At 35.4% G+C, this 26598-nt stretch overlaps 1 long non-coding RNA gene and 1 pseudogene across 1 annotated transcript; one reads left to right on the top strand and one right to left on the bottom strand.

Annotated features, from left to right (window-relative positions):
* Window positions 1-26381, bottom strand: part of LOC128285400 (calcium-transporting ATPase 2, plasma membrane-type-like) — a 59958-nt pseudogene extending 33577 nt beyond the window's left edge.
* LOC128285715 (uncharacterized) lies at window positions 2108-3413 on the top strand. Its single transcript, XR_008276255.1, has 3 exons — window positions 2108-2182; window positions 2290-2329; window positions 3211-3413. It is a non-coding gene; the product is annotated as an uncharacterized LOC128285715 (long non-coding RNA).
* Window positions 26382-26598: the final 217 nt, after the last annotated feature.

Here is a 26598-nt window from a genome sequence, read left to right as displayed (position 1 = left end):
AAAATTCGTAATCGATAAATTGTTATGAGTACAAGGGCTACTCGAGGAAGAGGCCGTGGTCGAGGCCGAGGTAGCACTCAAGCTGGATGTCGCCATCTCAACACATGCCGGTGGCGGGCACCACCACCACCGGTTAATGAAAATGGGCCGTATGATCGGTCATGGGGATGACGCTTTGTCTCAAGCGATGTTAAAGATTTTGGAAAGGGTTCTTGGAGCTAGCACCGGATAGTGATAGTAGGATCGAGTCTTGCAGATAGCGTAGTGGGGTAGATGTTAGATGACTACTGTTAAATGGAAATTTCGAGGACGAAATTTCTTTAAGGGAGTAGAATTGTAACACCCTAATTTGGGCCTAGAAGTATTGGGCCTTGAGTGGGGGTCCGTAAGGAGGTTGTATATAGGTATTTAATTGTGCAATGAAATGAAACAATTAAATGTTTGCTATTAGTGGTTAATGGCTTTGAGAAGTGTTGGAGAAGTCCCGGTTTAAACACGGACTCTAGCAAAAAATTTTTGGTTTAAGGTGAATCAAACCACAGGTGTAGTAGGTAGGCCTTAAGAATATTGTTGGAGATATTGTGACACAAAAGCCTTGTGGTCTAGTGGCAAAGTAGCGCCACATAAGAGGGAGGAAGGTTGCGTTATAGAGGTGGCAAGGAGGTCCGTGGTTCAAACTCATGGCAAGCGAAGAGCATTTATTTTGCTAACAAGGGGTGGCAAGTCTTGGTGTTGAATTTAAACTCGATAATGGAGGGATCCCACATCGGAAGCTAACATAAGAGTGGATGTGAAGTCGGCTTTAAATAGAGGAACCATGAGGAGAGTAAAGGCACCTTTCTTGGTGATCCCTTTCATTGTATGGCGTGCTCGTTTGGGTTGGGCGTCGGCTAAGAGTGCTCGGGCGTGGATTAACTCCAGTCTCCTATCGGTGTGTATTTCTTACTACTCTAGTCAGTAGGATGGCTACTTGATCCGCGATGGTAGAAAGGGGTCATGTGGGCCCAATGGGCCTCTGAGCCCAATTGGATAAGTTGTTTGATTGTGTAGTAAATATTGGACTAGGCTAGGTGAATCGCATATCTGTGGCTAGGTTTGGGCTAAAAGGGCCACACGAGCGTGGGCCCATTTGGGCCGAGAATAGGCTTTAGGCCCATTTGTATTGTTATCCATGTTTAGAATACTTTGGTTTACCAATTCTTGAAATGCCCTCGACTTGTAAAATTACCAAAGTACTCCGATTTACGAATTACCGTTTTACCCTCAGTTTACAGAATTATTGTTTTACCCTTGATTTACAGAATTACTGTTTTACCCTCGATTTATAGAATTACCGTTTTACCCTCGATTTGTAAAATTACCGTTTTACCCTCGATTTACAGAATTACCGCTTTTACCCTCGGTTCTGTAATTACTATTTTACCCTCGATTTATAGAATTACCGCTTTTACCCTAATTTACATAATTACCATTTTACCCCGATTTACATAATTATCGTTTTACCCTCGATTTACGTAATTATCGTTTTACCCTCGATTTATAGAATTACCATTTTACCTCGATTTATAAATTCTTGTTTTACCCTTGATTTACGTAATTACTATTTTACCTCGATTTACAAAATTACTAAAATACCCTTGGTTTGTGAAATTACCGCAATACCCTCAATTTGTAAAACTACCAAAATACCCTCGTATGGTAAAATGACGAATATGCCCTTATGTTCCGTATGGTGATGTGCTTAGGATTTACATATATTGATATTGGATTAGTTAAGTTTGAGTGACAGGTGGTGGTTATCGTAGGCGATTGATTTTGGAAATGTTTCAACTTCAACCCATAACAGGTGTGTACTAACCCTCTAAATAGCTTAGATTAATATTTAGATCTATTTTCTACGCACGTTTAAGTTGGATTCACAACGGATATGGGGTAGGAAGGTATTTGGAACGTTCTTCAATGAGTAGATCTCTTGGTAAGTATTCGAACCTTCTTTCCATTTGTATCTTGTGGTTTAAGAAAAGCTGAAAACCCCTCTGTCGACTAAGGCTAAAAGGGTTTTTGGTGTTATTTGGTTTGTTGGTGCTAGTAAGGATTAAAGGCTACCGATCGAGGAGTGTGTGAAAAGCGTGAATCATTGGAGCAATCGAATTCGGAGCTAGCTATCGATTTTGGCAAAAAGGTAAGGTTTTGAAGGCTTTTTAGGGATATAGTTCGATCATGGATAAGTAAGTTTTGGGGGTTTAGTGATTATGGTTTGTAAATAAGAACTGTGCTAATAAATTGTAGGACATCGAAAGGGATCTCAGAAGCAGTCGTCGCAAATCAGGTGTGTACCGAACACCCTTTCTTAGTTCAATTCGGCAAAAGCCGAAATGCCGAAATTCCGGCATTTCATGGTCATGTGAGTATGCGAATGCTCTCAAGTCATAGGGTAATTGTTAGATCTGGCACCGCAAGGTGGTAAGCACGTTCGCGTGACGTTTTAGCGTATTTCGGAAAAAGGGGGCTCGATGGGCCAAAACTGGGCCCAATGGGCTTACGGACCAACATGGGTAAGAGATGGGCAAATTAGCCTGTTAGGTAGATGGTGGAGTCAAATTGCATAAAACCAATAAAAATTACTGAATTAGCTTGTGTAGTAGCATAGATCACGTAATTACCCCTAAAGAGCAAAATTACCGATATACCCCTAGGGTTTTAAATTGGCTGAACCGCTTGATTGATTACTACTTGTATTTTGCATGATATGCATTTATTAATATCTGTTGCATGGGATTGGGGTATTAATGGAGGAAGTCTTGAAAGTGGTTCATCCACGTCTTGGAGGCTTTGCCTCAATGACTGAATTTGAGCGCTGTTTAACTGTGGTGTGTAGGGCTGGGTGGGTTGAGATATTCCCCACATGGTGTGTAGGGTTGGTACGGGGCAGTGTAGCGGTTGGTGGGTTGAGTAGTCTCCCCAGATGGGCTTGCATTCATTATTACTGTTGTTACTCATGCTACTGAACTGGGCCTATGGGCCACACTGTTATGTAAAAAGGGGCTAAGGCCTTGCTACTGTATTCTGAAAAGGGCTTGGCCTACTCAGATATACTGTTATCTGAATAGGGCTTAGGCCCAATGGGCTCGAGCTGAATTGGGCTTTGGATGGGTTTCTGTATACACTGAGTTTTCCCAAACTCACCCCCTTCCTCTTCCATCCTTGCAGGTGAGCCCTAGAATTGGTGGACTTGGAGCTGGGCGGGATTCAGAGTGGCCATGAAGATTGATTGACGATTTTAAATAAGTTTAGCCTTCAATTTGGATTATTTTATTTTTATTATGCTTAAGGTTGTAATAAGGCCGCTCTTTTTAATTACTTTTATTTTGGGGATTATTAAACTGGCTAGCACTAGGGTTCATTTTATAAAACTACTTGTTTTTAAAAGATCACGATGACGCATAAAGTTTCCATAAAGTAAATGTTTTCCCAAGAAAAATAAATATCTTTAAGCAAGCGTTTTCCAACCTTGATCATTTTCTTAAGATGGTCATAATCAAACGGTTTTTCTCAAAATTATACGAGATGTTAGAGTGTGGCAATGGCGGTGTGTATGTCTAGGATTGGATCCAAGAGAGCTTGGTACTTAGCAATCCGACGGACTCACCTCCTCTTTTCCCGGTTTCCTACCGGTGCATGCTTCCATTCACTTTAACCTTCTTTTAAAAGTATCTTTTACAACACCAACTCAGCTTTTCCAAACTAAGTGTTTTGAACGCACCAATGTGGCGCATCAGATCCGGTCATAACATCCAGGCCGGGTTTGGGGTGTTACATGAGATGTTTTCCATTATTATGAACTAAACTCCCTAAATACCTAAAAGAGATGAAACCTAAGATGAATCTTGTTTCTATTTGAATTATATGATAAATACTTGTTCTTATTTTTAATTGTGAGTTTTAACCCTTGCTTTAGTATTCCAGGATATTAATTCAGGCTTTTAATGTGCTTATTCAGTGGAGCAAAAGTCCCTATTTAAGAGTAGATCATTCATAATTAAGCGGAGTTGAATGCAATTCTAGAGATAGGACGACATAAATTCGCCGGATTAAAGTCAAATTTAAAAAGGGAATCAATAGATCGAGTTAATGTGACAATAGTGGTTTTAATTAGAAAGATATTTCGATTAATCAACCTAGAGTCAGTTGTTTTTAGTCTCGAGAGACATAATAACATAAACTAGGGATTTCTACGGATTAAGTCAAGTGAATAAATCGTCTAATTCAAAAGTAATAAGTGAAGTCTAGGTGGATTCTTCCTTGGGTATTGTGTTCTCCATCGATTTTCTAAAAAATATTTTCCAACTTTAATCTCTGTCGTAGTCTTAGTTAATTAGTTTTAGTTTAAAAACATCCTTTAATTCTTAGGCTAGATAATAAAAAGATAGTAATTACTAGTACTTTTAGTCCTCGTGGATACGATATTCCCGGTCTCACCATAACTATACTATTGTTCGATAGGTGCGCTTGACTTAGTTGAATTTTTAGTTAGTTTCACGACCATCACACATGGCTGAGATACACGCCCGTGTCCTTGTCTGTGTGGACAAAAATAGGCCATTTAAATAGCCAACTTGCCACCCCAATTGGGTCAAGCCTACAAGCATCAAACCAAGCATATTTGCACAACAATTTCAACCAATTTCTATACCAAACCATACAACATTCATGACACAACATTATCAATCATTTTCATGCTTACAAAATTAACTCAATTGTGCCAAAACCTAAGATCAAATCATATCAAAACCTATAGCTTCATAATCTCTAAACTCATGACCAAATCTCATACCAAAAATTGCCAAACTTACCATTTTTCTAAGACATACTTGAACACATCAAATAGAACATTTTGCATCACATTTCATATACCAAAAATCAAAATATAAACACAACCATATCAAGCCATATCACTTGGCTAAATATAACATTACAAAACCTATCTGAAATACTTCTAGCCTATACATGCCATACTTTACTAAATACATTTTCAAAAGGTACAAAAATGAGATTCGATAGTGTGGTGATGATCCTCGACGATCCCCGAGCTCACAGTAGCTTAGATATCTATAAAACAATGCAAACACACACAAAGTAAGCTTTCAAAAGCTTAGTAAGCTCGTACTAAAAATCATCAACAATGAATAAAAGATAAAACATCAATACATAAGCATTTATACATTCTCAATTCATCTGTCCATTTTATACCAACACCATCCTCATGTTTATACCAATTCAATGAACTTTATATACATAATACCATCTACCACATAGGTATTAAACGTACCTGTACCTTCTCGTATTCATTCATTTTCATTCTCACCTCTCGTTAAGATATTTTAAACTTTTCGAAGATTTTTCATGCTATAACCATCTGTACACTTAGTGCCTTAAAGGTTAGCCGAAGCTATAATAATTTCTCACGCTTAGTTCCATCTCAATTAACTGAAGCTATCTCGGTATTGCACACTTAGTGCCTCATATAGCCGAAGCTAGTTTAAATCGCACACTTAGTGCCAAATACCATTGATTTATCATCATATTCATCCAAACTAAATGTATATACAATCTATGTATAAAAAAAGCATCAAAACATACTTATAACATCATATTTTACGTACAAACTTACCTCGTACTCGGAGTTGTTGACTCAGATTGTTTACTCAATAACCTTTGACTTCCTTCAGTTTAAATCCGAATTCCTCTTTTCTTGAGCTATATGTGTTCAAAATTAACCCTTTTATTCACTAAATCATTCAAATCAATCCATATACACACAATTAAGACATATTGCAAACTAGCCATCACATTTTCACATTTCGACACTTTAATCCCTGATTCACAAGATCACAAAATACAGAAAGTTTGCTTGTACACAAGCTCAGTTGAATTTTCATAGCTCTCATGCAAGTTCACACATTTCATTTATTAACAACAACTTTACAAAAATCATAATTTCATCAATGGCACATTTCAAAATCATCATCAAAATTAAAAATTGAGGCATGGGTTTGATAGTATACAAAGCAACGATTAAAAAAACATAGAAATTATCAAAAACCAAAGTAAAAACATACCTAAATCAAAGTTTGCAAATGCTGAACCCTAGCAAAGCATTTCTCTTTTCTTTTCCTTGATATTTTCAGCTATCAATGATAATGGATGAACAAATTTTAAGCTTTGTTTTATTAATCACACATTAATATACATTTTACTAAAATGGCCTTATTAATATCATTTAAAATCCATTAAGTAATGCCCATTTACGTCCATTCAAACCTACAATGGTCAAATTACATCATAAGGACCCCTCATTTATAAAGCCAAATAAAATAGACATTTTTAACATCTAGCACACAGCTTTTACATTTTATGTGATTAGGTCCTTTTTTATTAAATCGGCACACAAACATTCAAATTTTCATACGAGACTTTCACACATGCTAATTCACACACCATAGACATAGAAAATAATATTTAAACATTTCTCTGACTCAGATTTGTGTCTTAAAACCACTATTCTGACTAGGGTCTAAACCGGACTGTTACAATGGGTGCCTTTATTTGGTTTACTAATGTCTTCTCCTATAATAGCTCCATATGGAAATTGGGTTTTCTCACCTTCTCCAACTCTTAAAAATGCATGGTTCAACCTGTTTTGTACAACACTACTGCCTGGAAGTGCTTTGATAGCACTAGAAAGAACATAAGTTTTCCTCATTGCTTATTGGTTAAATTGTTCCAATGTAGTTATCCTTAGCATATATTTTAGCATTTTCAATTTAGTAAATTTCATTTATAATTTAGTGAATCCCAGCCTATTTTATCCTTAATTTTGCTATCTTTTTGCATTAATCTCGTCGTATGAGTTAATTCCAGGTTGCATCCAAAATTGTCGCCACACCTGATAGCTGTCTAGATAAGAACTAAAAATGCGTGAGTTGTCCAGTTTGGAATAACCAACCTGTAAGTATAAGGATAGAATAATTCTGAGGAAATGACACTTGTACTATTGGAGAAGGACATAAAAGATTGATGTGAGAAGAAAAATAAGGGGAGAGAGCTTTTTCTTGACCATCATCTTCTTCATCCTACCTTGAAGCTTGCGGCTATGGCAGCTTAAGCCTCTCACAGGTGAGCCAACATGAAAGTTGATGCAGATTAGTTTCTGATGGGGAGACCTAGGTGCGAGAAAAGAGGGAATAGAGAGATTCAGTCGAGTTGTCTAGGAATAGTATTCTATACTCGATTCTTTCTTCTTTCTTTCTAAATGCTGGTGATTACTCTCTGTTTTCTATTTGTATGGAAGTACACATGAATTCTTTGTTAAATGTTATATTATTCACTCTTGCTTTTATTGTTTAATCTTGGGGTTTGAATGTTTCTTAACACGAAAGTGTTATTGCATCACTGACACTGGACAGTGCAGTGAAAGTTCAAGCCAACAAGCATTACAATAGAAGTTGAGTGAGGATTAGAGGAATTTAGTCCACTTTTTCTTAATAGTGCCATATTGCCATCATCGGAAGGTGGGGCTAATGTGCATGTTTAAGTCTCAGATTAAATAGAGGAGTGACGCTTGGTAAGATATACATTGAAATTTATTACCTCAATAATCACCTATCCTTTTATACCTTGTGAGCACTTAGTATTCTACTAAAGATTCATGCTGGGGATCTCAGTTTATCATTATAATATTTTATTTTATTGTTTTCAAGTTGTTGCTCCGACAACTATCTTCACAATTTATCTCGTTTCTATCTAGTTATTACACTGACATTAACAGACAAAAGACAACCATCCCTGTGGGATCGATATCCGACAAACTCATATCTGCCTACTATACTTACATCGACAGTATATGATTGCACATTATTGCTATGACGTTAAATAGCTGGTCATGCTTCAACAACTACCCCTATCTTGAGTCTTAATCTTCAAACTTTTATTGATACTCCTGGAACTATTGGAGATAATGCTTGGTATCCAGACTCTATTGCCACACATCATCTCACTCACTCTGCTTCAACAAAGGAAAATCACTCCATACAATGGCCCAGGTAAAGTGTATTTGGGTAATGGATCTTCCTTACTTGTTCTTCATACTAGTCAGACATCTTTACTTACTCGTTCTCATCTATTGTAAATGAGGTCTCTCTTGCTTGTGCCTGGTATTACTAAAAATCTAATGTCTGTGTCTAAATTTGCAAAGGATAACCAAGTGGTGTTTGAGTTTTTTCCTACTACATGTCAAGTGTGTGATTTGTAGACTCGAGATATTTCTTCAAGGATCGGTTCATGATGGTCTCAACAAATTGCATCTAAAGACTACTATCAAATTTACTATACCTACTACTTTAACACATTGTCTTGCTATTGTCAAATCCATTCCTTTAGCTGTATGGCATGCTAGACTAGGGCATCCATGTTTAGCTACACTTAAGAAAGCTTTGACTCATTTTAATGTACTTGTGTGTGATAATAAAATTTTGGTTGATTGTGTTGCTTGTCATCTAGGCAAAAAACATAAATTGCCTTTTTCTACTTCTACATCTGAATATTCTGCTCCTCTTTAGATAGTGACTGTAGATGTTTGGGGGACAGCTCCAGTATGTTCAAATGGTTTCTCTTATTATGTTGCGTTTACAGATTCTTATACCAAATACACATAGCTTTATTTTTTAAAGAAGAAGTCAGATGTTGCTAAAGTATTTCCTCAATTTCACCAACAAGCTGAAATAATACTTGGGGTAAAATTAAAAGTGCTTCAAATAGATGGAGGGGTGAGTTTCAAGCTTTGACATGTTATCCATCACAAAGAGGTATCTCTCATAGGCTCACATGTCCTTACACATTTGAGAAAAATGGTATTGTTGAGCGGAAATACAAATAAGTTGTGGAATCTGGTCTCTCCATGTTTGCTCATGTGTGCATGCCTTTGACTTATTGGTGTGAAGCTTTCAATAGTGCAATTTATCTGATAAGCAGGTTACCCTCTCTATCCCTAGGAAATATCTTTCCTTATGGAAAATTATTTTGTGTTAAATCTAATTATTTGCCACTTAAAGTACTTGGTTGCTTATGTTTCCTTAACCTTAGACCTTATAATACTAACGAACTTCAATTTCAATCAACTCCATGTATATTCTTAGGCTATTATGCATACATCCAAGTTGTCCAGTAGTCCTTCAACTGTAAAATCTAGTTCAAAATTATTTATATTTCTATCCACCTTAGTTGCAAATCATGGGTCACCTCACGAGTCCACAAATTTATCTCTATCATCTAATACACCAATAAATTCAGCTTCTGTATCAGCTTCTCCTAGTGTTTCAACATCTTCACCTTCAAATAATATGGTAGTCATTTCTCATCCACCAACTCAATGTCCAACTCTAAGTCAGTCATCTCAGGCCACTAATTATCATCTTATGGTTACTCGTAGCAAAGTAAGAACCATTAAACCAAAAACATATGTCACCAGGGTAACTAGTTCATTTGATATTGTGCCTACTAATAGTTCCTCTACTACTATGCCTACTGATATTCATGAATCAATGAGTTAATCTTACTGGCAAGAAGCGGTGAAAAGTGAGTTACAAGCTCTTCTAAAAAATAATACTTGAAGCCTTTGCCCTCTCCCACCTTCCAAGAGATCAATTGGTTGTAAGTGGTTGTTCAGAGTGAGGAAAAGCCTAATGGATTTGTGGACAAGTATAATAGAAAGAGTAGTAGCTAAGGGGTTCTCTCAACATGCTTGTTCTGATTTTTGTCATACTTTTAGCCCTATTGTTCGAGCTGTAACAATACGGACTATTATGGCAATTGTTGCTATTAATGGATGGATGTTAAGGCAAGTTGATATGAATAATGCTTTCCTTAATGGCACCTTGACTGAAAAAATTTATATGGATTAGCCACTAGGTTTTGAGATGCACGGAGCTAATTAAGAACACTAAATAAGGTATTGCATGATTTAAAATAGGCCCCTCGAGCTTGGTTTCACACATTGAGGCAATATTTGGTGGAGCAACTTGGTTTTCAAGCTTCTAAAGTTGATCCATCATTGTTTTTTTTAACAACTGATGGCTCAACAATTTTTCTAATGGCATATGTAGATGATATAGTTGTGATAGGTGGCTTATCTGAAGAAATCAACCAGGTCATAAAGCAGATTCACAACAAGTTCTCTCTCAAAGACATAGGTGAGCTTCAATTTTTTTTCTGGGTATAGAGGTTCACCACACCTCCTATGGTGATTTGTTTCTTTCTTAGAAGAAGTATGTTTCAAATTTGCTTCATAGTACAGGCATGACTGCAGCTACTATTGCTCCTACTCCTATGGTAGGCACTCCCAAGTTGACTATTGTAGATGGTAGTCTGCTTGTTGATATTCATGAATACCCAAGTGTTATTAGCAAACTACAATATGTGTGTATTACATGACCAGAGATTGCATTCTATGTCAACAAGCTTAGTCAGTACATGAATGCACCTTGTGACACTCACTGGAAGGTTGTAAAGAGAGTGTTAATGTATTTGAATGACACTATGAATTATGGTTTGTATTTCACAAAATGACAGTTTCACCTAGTTGGCTACTCTGATGCTGATTGGGCCTCCACTGTTGAAGATAGAAGATCAACTACATGCTATTGAGTTCATATTGGTTCCAATTGAATTGCATGGTGCTCCAAGAAGCAAGTTGTTGTGTCCAGATCCTCATCAGAAGTGGAGTATCGAAGTCTAATAAATTGTGTGTCTGAGTTATTATGGATAAAGCAACTTCTAACTGAGATTGGTGTGATTGTCAAACAACCACTAGTTGTATGGTGTGATAACACATCAACAGTGGCAATAGCTACAAACTCTACTCATCATGCTAAGGTGAAGCATGTGGAAATTGATTATCATTTTGTGTATGAAATAGTTCTTGATGGCATATGTGCTTACAAAACCAGTTACACCAAAACTGTTTTCTACTTTTAGAGAAGCATTGCAAGTGCTGTCGAGTGAATATGAGTTCAAAAAAACTTAGAAAACTAAGGGAATGTTAAGATAAATATTATTTGTTAAGTCTGTTGTAAGTCAGTTACTAGCAGTTAATGGGTTAATGTTGTTATTATTGTTGGAAGTAAAAGTATTATTTGTTGTATAAATACCCTTACTTAAGTATCTTTAGGTACAAAAAAGTTGAATGGAAATGAAACTTCAAGCATTTTGTTTTTGTCTTTGTTAATTTGTTTAACAATTAATTGGAGGCTCAGTTTCAAGTGTAAGCGCTCCCAAAGTATCCGTAATCATATTTACCCACAATAGCTGAACAACTATAAAAGAAGTGCTTTCTGCAACATGATTTGGTGTGAAAAAGTAAATAAAATAATTTCTATTTGTAAAGAAAGTTAAAAAAAATAAGTTCAAAATAACAGTAGAGAAAGATATCCCTTTCATACCTGTCACACATGTTGAGGAGAAATTAATAATCAAGGCAACAATGTTGACTGCCAGTTGAAATTGTACATATTTTTTTAATATTTATGTATATTAAGTTGCCCCATTTGGCCACTATCACAATTTTTGAGAAATTTTCATCCAGGATTATGACATCAACACTCTTCTTGGTGACCTAAAATTGAGAATAACATTATGACATCAATACTTCAATAGATCATAATATAGAAGTCTTTTTGGATTTGAAATCTTCTTCAATTTGATAGGTCTAAGATGAATGCGTTGTATGAAATATTAAAGCATTTTTTACCTCAGTTCCAACAATGCCTGTTGCTAGTCTGATATCTACTTTGTGCTGGCTAGAGCATCATTTGTGCCATCATCCGTCACAAAAACAACTTTATCAAATGTACTTCATGTTGGACATATAATCTACTGTAAAACAAATATGTTAGCACTGACTGGAAAAAAATATTAAATATAAAATCAGAAATTATTTTGTCGTGGTAAATCCACTGCCTTAGAAAGAAATTCACCCTGATCGGTGTAATCATGTAGTGGACGTCGTCCCTCAAGGTTAACACAGTCTTTCGATATTCATCGTACACTTAAATATGGAAGATAGAACTCGATTGGTATTGCTCTTCTCGGGAAATTACTGTAGGAACAATTCCCAAGAAAGTTTGGAGGGGTCATAGTTAGTCCCTCTTAGAACCCAAAATCTTAGACAAAATTTTCTCTAAAGTGATTAGGGAACAAAAACGACTAGTTTATAAAGAAAATACACATAAAGTGGAAGAGAGGAATGTTTTCACAAAGAGTTTTTCTTTTTGTTTATTCAGTGTATAAAAATGAGGAAACTAGTCCTCTATTTATACTAGTAACAGAAGGGTGATACGATAAAAAAACATGTGCAATTTTGTAAAAAACTCATAACCGCATCTCTATAAAATCTTTAACAACCCCTACTAAATCCTTCACACTTACGTAGGTGATTTAATTAGGTATATCACTATAGACCACTCATATCAGGACTATGAAATCATTAAGAGCTTTCATTAAGCTCATCCTCTCAAATTTAATTTCGATGAATTCATCAAGTCCATCTCAATAGGACCACTGGAAATCTGAAATATGAACTTATTAATAGTAATAAACTCAACCTTCAACTTGGTGAATTCATCAAGTCCATCTCAATAGGACCACATAAAATTTGGGCTATGAATTCATTAAGAGTAAAACCTCATCCTTATGCATGTACATCATTTGCCATAGGGATAGGTAAAATGTACACTATGAGTCTTTCTATGATTTCATTTGACCACATTAAATATAGAGACTAAGTTGGGTATCCACCATGAATTCCTCAACTATTGGGCTTAAGACCCATCCCCTCGACGGATCAAGAACCATTTTTCTACTTAACCCTTTGATTAGTAGATCAACTAGGTTCCTTTTAGACCTCACGTACTCCGAGGCGAGTACTCCATTTTTTATTAAATGTCTCACAGATTCGTGTCTTATCCAAATATGTCTCTTCTTACCATTATAAGCTTGACTCTTAGCAACACAAATTACGGCTTGCGAGTTACATAATAAAGATATGAGAGGTACTAATTTTTCCCATAAAGGAATCTTTACAAGTAGATTCCTAAGCCACTAGGCCTCTTGCCCAGCTAAGTCAAGGGCTATAAACTATGACTCCATTCTGGAATGAGCAATACAAATCAGTTTAGCGGACTTCCACGAAATGGTTACTCCACCCAAAGTAAAGATATACCCATTTGTAGAGCTTACCTCATCATTATCAGTTACCCAATTAGCATCACAATAGCCTTCAAGGACTGTAGGGTAACCGAAAAATTCTAATTCTTAAGATAAAGTGCCTTTAAGGTATCTAAGCAAATGCTTTAGAGCATTCCAGTGCTCATTGCTTGGATTATAGGTATACCTACTTAGTCTACTAACCGCATAAGCAATGTTCGATTGAGTGTAATTCATCAAGAACATAAGGCTTCCAATAGTCTTTGCATACTCTAATTGAGAAATATTGTTTCCTCTATTTTTTAGCAGTCGTATGCTAGAATCATAAGGATTTCTCATAGGGATTACATCAAAACCATTAAACATTTTTAACACCTTCTTTATATAGTGAGATTGATTTAGTGAAAAACCTTTTTTTGATTTTGTAACTTTATCGCCTAAGATTATATCTACCTTTCCCAAATCAGTCATTTCAAATATGGTAGATAAGAAATTCTTGGTTTTATGAATGGCTTATATATTAGAAGTGAAAATTAACATGTCATCTACATATAAACTTATGATGACACAATCAGATCCAAACATATTGGAATACACATATACATCTGTACCATTAACTATAAAACTGAAACTAAGAATAGTCTTATGAAATTTCTCATACCATTGTTTTGGAGCTTGTTTGAGACCAAACAGAGATTTTGAAGTCTGCAAAATTTATCTTCCATATCAAGCGTCACAAATCCTAAAGGTTGCTCCATATAAATCTCCTTATCCAAATCACCATTCAAGAAAGTTGTCTTTACATCCATCTGATGTACTAGTAGATTATGAATGGAACCTAAAGCAAACAAAACATGAATGGTAGAGATTTTTGTCACAGGAGAGTATGTATCAAAATAATCTACTCTAAATTTCTGAGTAAAACCTTTAACCACTAGTCTTGCTTTATACTTTTATATCAACTCATAGGTCTAAGTTTCTTTTGAAAGACCCATTTATTACTAATAAGTTTAAAACTTTTAGGCAAATCTACTAATTCTGTTAATAGCATCTCTCCAAAAACTAGCATATATTGAATTTATGGCTTTATAGTAAGTTTTTGGATCCTTGCTTATGAAAAGGCATGAGCAATAGAATCATTTATTAAGTCTAAATCATTAACTTCAGTTATGAAAAAAGTAAGAAAATCAAGTCTGAAACTAGTGGCATTCCTTTGTCTTTTACTTCTTCTAGGTTCCACATCACCATTAAGAATATCTCTATTATGTGTACTAGAAAAAGAAACAAGAAACATGCTCATCTAATTGTCTCTCAGGATTTGCAACAAATTTATTTAGAGGAAAAATATTTTCAAAGAAAATAGCATATCTAGATTTGTAACACTCCTTACCTGTACCCGAGACCGGGACAAGGTACAGGGCATTACAGTGCACGAACATGACATTTTCGAAAAGTTTCGGGCTATAAAATTTCATTCCAAATTAAAACCAATCAATCATATTCATAATATCCCTATTATGGACCTATGAGGCCCAAAACATACATTGAGAATGGTCTGAGACTAAACCGAGAACTTAAGAAAGTTTTTGGAAAATTTCCTAGGTTAAGCCTCAAATGCCCGTGTGGAAGCAATGCACACGCCTGTGTGTTTTGGGGCACGCCCGTATCCCTTACCCATGTGGAATTAATTGAATTTATTTCTCATTTTGAACCTACAGGAGTTTTCACACACGCCTGTGTCCATGACCCGTGTACTTCATACGGCCTAGACACGCCTGCGTTGCCGCCCATGCCCAAAAACTCGAGCATTCTGTTTATGAAATCATTATGCATTTAGGGACACACGGCCAAGACACACACCTGTGTGCTAGGCCGTGTCCTCTACACTGCTGAGACACACGACCGTGTCTCTATCCGTGTGTTTACTACTATAGCACCCCGAATTTAGGCCTAGAAGTATTGGGCCCTGTGTATGGGTCCGTAAGGAGTTTGTATATAAGCATTTAATTGTAAAAGGAAATGACAAAATTAAATGTCTTCTTTGGTGGTAATGAGAAGTGTTGGAGAAATCTTGGGTTCAAACCTGAGCTTTAGCAAAAATTTTGGTTTTAAGTGAATAAAACTCTGGGTGCTTGGATGAAGGCCTTTTAAATTATTGTGGTAAATAATGACACAAGGAAGCATGTGGTCTAGTAGTTGTGGCATCATTAAGGTTGCAAGGGAGCCTGGGTTCAAGTCTTGCCTCTTGCAATTTATTTTGGTTTTTCTTTTAAAGGAACCTGGACTCTGGCCTATAGACCTTATAATTAATTGAGGCTAAAAGGGTGACACAAAGAGCCTTGTGGTGTAGTGGCAAGGTGGCATGTTATGTAACTATGAGGTCTAAGGTTCAAGTCTTGGGATGGGAAGTGGAGTATTTATTTTGCTATTTGAGCTGTGTAGGAGGTGGAGTTGGACTGGAACTCTGTGGTTGAAGTGGTCATAAAAAAAATAAGGAATTTTCCTAATGGTTGAAAGTAATCCCACATCGGGAAGCTAACATGGAAACTGGTGAGAAGCTGGCTTTAAATAGAGCGAAGAAGATGAGTTGGGGAGGGAAAAAGTGATTAAGACTCCATGCAGGATGTGCCAAGGTTAGTGATCGTGGACTTCGGCGCGTTCTTATAAACAAGTGTGTATTTCGCACTACTCTAGCTGTATAACGGAAAATGCCGATCACATGGCGATGGTAGCCACACAAGCGTGTGAGCGCACGTGTAGGTGCTTTGACGTGATGGTTGAGGCCATCATGAGTGCTCTCGTGGGCTTAGGTTTCTTTGGGCCATGTTGGCCCGATGGGCCCATTAGACCAGATGGATAATTGTATGATTGTGTAGTAAATATTGGATTGGACTACGTGAATCTCATATCTGTAGGCTAGTATTATTGAAATACCCCTGTAGGGTAGAATTACTAAAATACCCTTGGTTTACAAAATTACTGAATACCCTTGGTTTACAAAATTACCAAAATACCATCGATTAGCAAAATTACCAAAATAACCTTGGTTTGTAAAATCACCAAAATACCCCAGATTTGTGAAATTACCGAAATACTCTCGACCAGTAAAATTACCGAAATACCTTCGACTTGTAAAATTACCAAAATACTTTCAATTTGTTAAATTACCAAAATACCCTTAATTTGGAAAATTATCGAAATACCTTTGATTTGGAAAATTACAGAAATACCCCTGATTTACAAAATTACAGAAATACCCTTGACTTTCAAAAATTACAAAAATACCATTGGTTTGCAAAATTACCGAAATACCCTTGGTTTGTAGATTTACCAAAACACCCTTGTAGGGTGAAATGACTAAAATACCCCTAATAGGTAAAAAGACTGTTCTGCCCCTCTAGGGTATATGACTCACTGATAATACAATTTGATTGATTTAACTATGTTTTGACTGAGAATGTATGACTGTGATTGGGCTATTGTGACTGTGATTTGTATGGTTTTGTATGGCGTGTATATATTTGCTGCATTCATATAATATTATGTTGCACATGGGTAGGGATTATGAAACAGAGGAAGAAATTGAGGATCGCATGGTTGCTTGACGATTGTGGATCCACCGATTGAGGATCGCATGGTTGCTTGACAATCGTGGATCCACCGATTAAGGATCACATGGTTGCTTAACGACCGTGGATCCACCGATTAAGGATCGCATGGTTCTTGACGACCGTGGATCCACCAGTGGCTTTTAAGCCCAATATATGATTATTGATGACTCTGTGTCGATCATATTTACCCAAGGCTGTGTGCTGACTATATTACCATCACTGATGGCTATGTGCCTAATATGATACAGCTACCATGGCTTAAAGCCAATTATTCTGATCATGGCTTTGCGCCAACCTACATATGGCTCTGTGCCAACTTGATTATGGCTGTGTGCCAAACATATTTGCCTAAGGCTATGTACCAATATATGATTATTGACGACTCTGCGTCGATCACATTTACCTAGGGCTGTGTGCCGATTATGTTACTCTAGTTGAGGGCTATGTTCCTAACATAATGCAGTTATCGATGGCTTTGTGCCATTGTGCCATTCTACTTACGGCTTTCAGCCGTTCTGTTATCTGGCAGTGTTGCTGCGATGTTTACGGCTATATGTTGTCCTGTTTAAGGCTATGTGTTGTCCTGCCTACAGCGTTGAGCCGTCTTGTTGACTTAGTGCCGCAATCGGTGCTAAGCTTGGTGTGTTAGCTGGGTGGGTCAATTTTATCCCCACATGGTGTGCTAGTTGGTACGGGTGGTGTGTTGGTTGGACTGGTCTGGTAATCTGTCTGCATATCTGCATATGATACTAATTCTGTAATGGGCTCTGGCCCAGACTGATTCTAATTTTTTTCTCTTTACTAACTATTTTAGTTTAGGAGGGGATTACACATTGAGTTTTCATAAACTCACCCCGTTTATTAACTGTGCAGGTAATCCCCAGCATTAGGAGGATCGGTGTTGTGAGGGACTCGAAGGTGGCCATACAACTGCTATTGTTTCTGACTTTCTTTTAAGTTGTGCCATTCTGCCATTTTGCTTATGGCTTCCAGCCATCCTGTTATCTGGCAGCGTTGCTGCGATGTTCACGGCTATGTGTTGTCTTGTCTACGGCGTTGAGCCGTCCTGTTGACTTAGTGCCGCAATCGGTGCTAAGCTTGGTGTGTTGGCTGGGTGGGTTGATTTTATCCGTACATGGTGTGTTGGTTGGTACGGGTGGTGTGTTGGTTGGACTGGGCTGGTAATCTGTCTACATATCTGCATATGATACTGGTTCTGTAATGGGTGCCGGCCCAGACTGATTTTGAATTCTGTCTGTTTACTAACTGTTTTAGTTTAGGAGGTGATTACACACTGAGTTTTCATAAATTCACCCCGTTTATTAACTGTGCAGGTAATCCCCAGCATTAGGAGGATCGGTGCTGCAAGGGACTTGGAGGTGGCCTCACAACTGCTATTGTTTTCGACTTTCTTTTAATTTATCTATTTACAAGTACTTATATTTGATCTGGGTTGTAACAAGGCCTCTTTTAATTTCTGGTTCTAAATTAGGAATTTTATATATTGTTTTATAACTGCTGGAGTAGAACACGGTTTTCTTTTCCAAAACAATAACTTTTTTTTTCAAAATATCACGTTTTCGCAAAACTTTAAACTAAGCTTTCTCAACAAATAAAGTTTTAAAGGTAATAATGTTTTACAAGAGAATGACTTTTAATAAACTAACGGAAACTGAGGTTTTCACAAAGTTTTAAAATGGCCAGAGGTTTTAAATAGCAAGAAAAGTTTTCAATGAGAACATGATTTTCGAAAAACACTTCAATGTGACACGCTAGATTTTGTCCATAGCGTCTACACCGGGTTTGGGGTGTTACAACTACCATGCATTCTGACCTAAAAATTTTAGGTGCAGGGGACACACGGCCATACCACACGCCCGTGGGGCTGACCGTGTGTCACATACATCCTAGACACATGCCCGTGTGTCTATCCGTGTGGACCTTTTTGGAGGCTACAAATCTAATCCAGTGGTCACCCTCAATAACCACTCATATTCGTGAACTTCAATGATGTTTAACATGGCCTAAATATGCCCAAGTACTACCATAAATGGCCTAGACTTGGCTCATTATTATAACGCATTGCTAATTATGACCTAACCATCCCAAGTGATTTGGCCACATTTCATATATCTATTTATAATATACTACATTTAATCATCACAAGAACATTTAACCACAAACAAGCACAATTAGTAGGTCATAACCTACATCAAAATGAGCCATGTCTTATGGCCATATACAAAAAGTATAAGTTTAATATTTAAGCCTTTACATAGGCCAACCAATGACATATATCACAAAATAACCAAAACCTATACATGCCATTGAAACAAAATAAAGTATCTATATACCAAAGCAAAACAAGTTGATAGTGTTGACAATACTCCAATCGCCTTCCAATCTTCACGAGTCCACGAGCTCTGTAAAACAAGGAAAGGAGAGGGGGTATGTAACACCTCTAACCCGTATCCGTCGCCGAAATAGGGTTACAAGGCATTACTAAACGAAAGCACAGTTCCAAACATTATCATATTAAATCAAGTCATAATCACATAGATTTAACTACCGTATTACATATGCGAGTCATACATTTATTGCAATTCATGATTTAAATCACATTAATGCTTATGAATTAATCCAAAATTTAATCATAATTTATTATCATTCACCACATAGATTAAATGAAACATAATCCAAAGTATATATATATCCAAAACAATTCAATATATATACGAAACATTTAGCATGTCAATAATTTAATTATGGAATATCATATCTATAATTTTTATTCTTAAGCCAGTCATGTTTATACATAAGTTATTCATCAATTGAACTAATTTTCATTACTAACCTATTTTTTCATTTATGCGCTTTAATGTGTTAATCTATTTGTAATTCATGTATTAACATATTAATACAACTTAACAACAAACACTTGGTTATAAATATCTCATTTCAATTCTATGTCTACTTGACCAACTCAATACATTTATACATATTTAATAGTTCATAAATATCTAAAAAGTTTACAATGCCATGCACATGTACATAACAACCATATTATAATCACATATATGTACATGAATAGATATGTAAACTCACATCAAACAAGCCATGTTCAATTATTTAAATATATTTATCCAATGTCATTTCGCCAATCACCCTATAGCAACTATTTCATCTATTAACATATAATTCACTAAAAACTTCGATCAATTCAATATAAATATATATAACTTCCTTAAGTGTCGAATCACATATATCTCATAAATATTATTCACGTTGTACATCATATGACCGAAAGCTATTTCCTTAATCTCATTCAAACACAACCATGTATAAAACATAACTATTAGTATCATACTTTATTCTTAGCTGTCTAAAACTTATCCGAACTAACTAACATGCTATACGTAAAATATAAATATATATCATGATCGTTTGCAAGCCATTTCTAATACTTACATCATTAAACACATGTACTATGCATAACATAATATATATAACATTATAACCGGAACAGTTTAGATCATAACCAAAACAAAACCATACCAATTATCAATTTCAATAAATACATATAATGCTTTTATTCCTTATAGCTGAATTTACTACCTAACACCACATGCACATCTAAGTTTCCTTTAGTAATTTACCAAAAATTAATCTTACTTAACATTCTAGTCAAGAACACATAAGACCAAACTTAATCATGTTAAGCAAACCATTTTCAAAGCATTTAGTACCTGTCACGAATATTATACCTTCAGAGCACATAACTATAGAACTAAAATAGACTCCATGACCGGATACTAAAATTAAAGACTAGCCATTTTCGCATGGCTTATATACATAACCAACATTTAACATTTCAAAGATAAATTCCAGCCTATACAAGCCATAATTTAAGTTTAGCTAATAAGGTACCAAAATAGTAGATAGTGTGATGAACTTGGCTGACAATCCTCGAGCTTGTAGCTTGACTTCAAAATCTATAAAACAGAATAACATAATATACAGAGTAAGCTACCACAGCTTAGTAAGCCATAAGCAAATAAACAATTTAAATTTATAACCAATTCATTTAAAACTAAATCGAACCACTTAAACATTATTATGCTAAATCTCAAATTACAAATTCATTAACGATATTTCTTTGTACACAATCCTCACATGAGCCGAATGCTCATTTAACCAAATTAGAATATTTTACCTTTTATTTACAAGCGAACATATCATTAGATAGCCAAATATACATATTCTCATGATCACAAGTTCAGGTTTCATAATACCTTATCATGTACATAGATTGCCTAAATAGCCGAATGCTCAAGGTTACTTATACACGCATAACAAATATTATCTCAAAGACATTCATAGTATGCATATCAATAACAAACACGCTTTTATAATTATACACATTCTATATTTACCTCATAAGTCAAATGTAGCAAACATAAAGTACTTACTTACCTTTACACATGTAACATAATCTATTCTATACTTGCTCTTTTAGCTTATACCACATGTACGCTCACATCTTATCATATCTCGATGAACCATTTGGAATTAGATAGGACACTAGGATAATCACACATATCGTACAATGCCAACGTCCCAGACGTGGTCTTAGATGTAGCCACATATCGATGCCACTGTCCCAAATAGGGTCTTACTCGTAAACGCATATCGAAATCACATATCGGTGTCATGGTTTTACTCGCACACATATATCGGAATCCTATGTCATGACATATGTATCCTAGCTATTCCTAAGGTTCATACGGGGCTTTTAGATGTCGTAACTCGATCGGAATGCATACTCGTACATGATTACCAAGCTCATACATATTCGAAAATTTCATTTATAATGTCATACATTTCAATTCCGCATCTATACTTTACATTTAATTAAAATTAAGTACGTCTATTTTCTTATAAACTTACCTCGGACAACGAAAAACCGGTGCGGATCGACTAGTCGACAACTTTCGTTTTCCCCCGACCCAAATCTGATTTCCTTGGTTCTTGATCTAAACATATTTAAATTAAGCTCATTCAAACATATTTTCATTCAATTTAGTCCAAAAACACATAAATGGGAAATTTACCATTTTACCCCTGACATTTACAATTTTTACAATTTAGTCCCTATTACACAAAACACAAAATACACAAAATTTCCAAATACCCATGTTGGTTGAATCTTACCCATTACCATACAAGTCCATATATTTTATTTATTTCACATTTTAGTCCCTCAAATTATTATTTTTTCAATTTAGTCCTAATTACTCAAAATCATCAAAAATTCCAATACAAAACATGTTAATCTAAAACATATCTTTCATTTTTCACCATCAAACAACAAAAATCATAAGCTATCAACAATGGCACAACTCAAAATATTCATCAAAATAAAAAATTCAAGCATGGGTTTTGTAGTACTCGAAGCAACGATCTCAAAAGCGTAGAAATTATAAAAAATCGAACAAAAATCTAACCTTAATTGAGCTTTACAAAGTGCCGAACCCTAGCCTTTGTTTTCTTCTTTTTCTTTGTCTTAGTTTCAATGTATGAACAAAAATAATGATATGAAGATGATTTATTTTATGTTTATTTTATTATATTTTATAATATTATTTTCATTTACAATTTTAACCTTAGTTAAAACATTATATTATCACATTTTAATGTCCTTAGCCGTCCACTTATATTGCTAATGGTCTATTTTCAACTTAAAGACTTCCATTTAATAAGCCAATAACAATTTGGCCCTTTATGCTTTTAATTATCAAATTTTTAATTTACGCGATTAAGTCCTTTTATTTAATCTGATACCTAAACAACAAAATTAAATCACGAAAATTTCACAGACATAAATTCACACAAAATAAACACAGAAAATAATTTTTAAATATTTTTCTGACTCGAATTCGTGGTCCCGTAACCATCGTTCCGATTAGAGTCTAAATCGAGCTGTTATAGGGTAAGCATTAACATGCTTAGTAAGTCCGGATAATGGGAAAGTAAACTTATTGGTATTTAGCATGAAATCATATAAGACATTCAGGCCAAACATTCATAGTAAAATTTCCTATCACATGTACTCAACCATCAAGTTAGTCTCATGCCAGTATAATGTAACATCCTTCATAGATGAGCTCATCAATTCAAACATGTCTATTCCCATTTAACATTTTAATCCCGTCAAATTTCTTGGAATCTCGATGGATATCTCGTTTACCATCAAATCATGCAAGTGATCCTTTAAATACGCACTCCCGTGACCTCACTTTTATGGCGGGATTACTAGTCCAAGCTAAATCACCACAACGTAACTCACAGAGTAATGTCGGGATTACCAGTCCAGGCTAAATCCCTTACAATGACATATACTCCTACGAGTTCAGGTCTAAATTACCAGTCCAGGCTAAATTCAGATCCTATTCGGATTACCCATCCGGGCTAGATCCTTTATACCATTATTTCGTTTTCGAGTAATCCATCAGATATCCCTTTTTATTCAACCGGGACATTTCATCATCACATTAATATTTCATGAGTTTTCATACAATAAATATTTCTATTATAATTCATACACGTACCTACATCTGTAATGTATTTTAAAGATAGTTTACATTCGAGTTACACGAACTTACCTGGTAATTGCTTAGGTTTCGTATTTCAATTATTCTGAAACCTTTCATTTTCCACAATCGATCTCTGAAATTGGTTCCTCGGGGCTATATCAGTAAAAATAAATTATTAATACCTCATGTTATTTATTTCGGCCCTAAAATTCATCTCGAGCAAAATGACCATTTTGCCCCTAACATTTCACAAGTTTACAACTTAGTCCCTAGGCCCGTAAAATGAAATACATGCAATTGCTTGGTTACCCAAGCCTATCCGGATGTATTATAAACTCATACTATCCCACATTTTCCTCTATTTTACATTTCAACCACATATTTTGTACCTTTTGCAAAAAGGACCTTTTAGGGGATTTTCATGAAAATCACTTAGGAAAAGATGTTTAACACACATCTAACTTTCATATCCCCCCATAAATCATCAAAGAAAAAACATGTCACACATGGGTCATTTTGCATACATGAACCCGAGCTTAAAATATTGGTAGAAATGGAGAGAACATGTTACAAGGATGTCAAAAATACAAAGAACATTAAAAACGGGGCTAGGAGTCACTATTGAGCTTGGAAAGTGAAGAAACCCTAACTATGGTGTCCCTTGGAATTTCGGAAACAAGAGGGAGAAGAATTGCTGATTTTTTTGCCTTCGTTTTCCTTTTTTATTGATTTTATTGCCAAATGACCAAAATGCCCTTCTTTACTAAACTTCCAAAATTTTTCATCCATGCCCATTTTTGTCCAAAATCTTAGAAATTGGGAAAATTACTCTTTGATACCTTCTAATTAATAATCTAAAGCAATTTCATGCAAATTTCTTCTAGAATCCAAGTTTTGAAATTTATTCAATTTGGTCCCTAATTTTCAATTGGACACCTTACACTAAGAATTTCTTCATGAAACTTTAACACATGCTTACTTTCATATTCTAGGCTTCATAATAATCATAAAATAAATATTTTGATATCAGATTTGTGGTCCCAAAACCACTGTTCCGATAGGCCCAATTTTGGGATGTTACAAGATTCACATATGGAAAAATCATGTATAGACATAAATCTATATGCACAATTGTTCAGAACATAACCAACAAAACAACATCAATAGTTTTAGACCTAATAGTGTTCTATTTAAAAATAGGTATGCCTACTTTTGCCAGCACCCCCACACTTTCAAGTATTTTAGATTAGGAGCATAACCTTTCCACAATTCATGTGGGGTACAATCTATTTTTTTATAAGGCACTCTATTAAGAATGTGATTCGTAGAAAGTACGACCTTCCCCCACATCTGATTAGGTAAGCCAAAACTAAGTAGTAAAGCATTCAAAGACTAGTTTAATGCCTTCCTTATTCAATAGACCACCAGTAATCAAATTTCTACGAAGGGCGGGTACATTCAGAACATTATTCAATGCCAAAGTTTTACCAGAAGTGAGTTTGAGTAAAATTTTTCCTTTACCGAGTCCTTCTGAAGTGCTTGAATTTCCCATGTAGACTTTTCCTTCACTTACCTTTTCAAATTCTGTGAACACTTCTGTGTTAGCGTAGAAATGTTTAAAGGCACTTGTGCCTACAATCCACTTGGTGTTATTTTCGACCAGGTTTACTTCAGAAACCATAGCAGCTATAACATCATCTAGATTTTCGACGTGGTTTGTTGATTGAGGTAGACATGTTTAAGCAGTAATTCATTTCTAAATTGTTCGAAATATAATCTACTAAAACAAATCTTTTAACACTGATTGGAAAAAAAATAAATGATTAAATATGAAATCAGATATTACTGTGCCGTGGTAAATCCACTACCTCAGAAACAAATTCACCTTGATCAAATGGACATCGCCCCTCAAGATTAACACCATCCTTCGGTATTTGTACACTCACATATAGAAGATTGAACTCGATTAATACTGCTCTTATCGGGAAATCACAGGAGGAACAATTCCCAAGAAAGTTTGGAGGGGTCACAATTGGTTCTGCTAAAAACCCAAACTCCTAGATAGAATTTTATCTAAAGTGATTATGGAACAAAAACGACTAGTTTATAAATAAAAAAAAAGTACAAAGAAAGTGGAGAAGAGGAACGCTTTTAGAGAGAGTTGTTCTTTTCTCTGTTCAGTGTGTGAGGAAACTAGTCCTCTATTTATATTAGTAACAGAAGGGAAATAAGGTAAAAAGGCATAGAAAATTTTGTAAAAAACCCATAACTACATTTCCACAGAATCTTCAACTACCCCCACTAAATCCTAAACAATTTTACATTACCAACACTTCGTAATTTCTTTACTAGTGTATACTTGTCCATAGGAAAATATTGAGCCATCACCTGCAAAATGAAAGAGAATCGAGGTTTTATTAGATAATTTGTCCTTGTCACGAGTACCTAAAACAAATAATAGTTTTCAAGCAAAGGAAAAAATGTTGAGAGTACTTAAATCTTAGGAATTAAAGCAAGTACTTCCGCTCGAGTCTTCTCTTTTAAATCTAGACCTTCAATGGCTATGCCATCATCTATAAGGATTCCACATTTCCTGGCTATAGCCTTTGTAGAGTTTGTATTATCTATTGTAACTATTATTATAGTAACACCAATAGAACGACAAGTAATGACAGATTCTTTGACACTAGGGCTAACAGGATCTTTAATACCCATAATTCCAATACAAGTATATCCAAAAAGTGGAATATCATTTTTAGAAGAGAAATCATTTTCCAAATCTATATAGACAAGTGAAATGTAGCCTTCCTTCAAGAAGTTCTAGCACTACTCCCATTCGTTTCTTAGTAAAGATGAATGGCTCAACCTTTACAAGTTTTTGTGCCTGACATTCCATTTTGGAATCTCCACCCAGAGATTGTTAGAAGCCAAACTAACTACTCAAAGTAAAAAAAGCTTGAAGCTAATTGTAACAGCCCATTTTCAGAGAAACCGGAACAGTGGTTTCGGGACCACAAATCCAATTCCAGAAATAAAATTTATTTTAATATTATTTTATGATCTATAATATGATAATAATGTTGTGTGAAATTTTCGTAAAGAAATTTTATCGATTATGTGCTTAATTGCGAAAAAGA

This window comes from Gossypium arboreum, chromosome 12 (assembly GCF_025698485.1).
Source record: "Gossypium arboreum isolate Shixiya-1 chromosome 12, ASM2569848v2, whole genome shotgun sequence".
Classification (NCBI taxonomy): domain Eukaryota; kingdom Viridiplantae; phylum Streptophyta; class Magnoliopsida; order Malvales; family Malvaceae; genus Gossypium; species Gossypium arboreum.
This window is presented reverse-complemented; position numbering and strand designations above follow the sequence as displayed.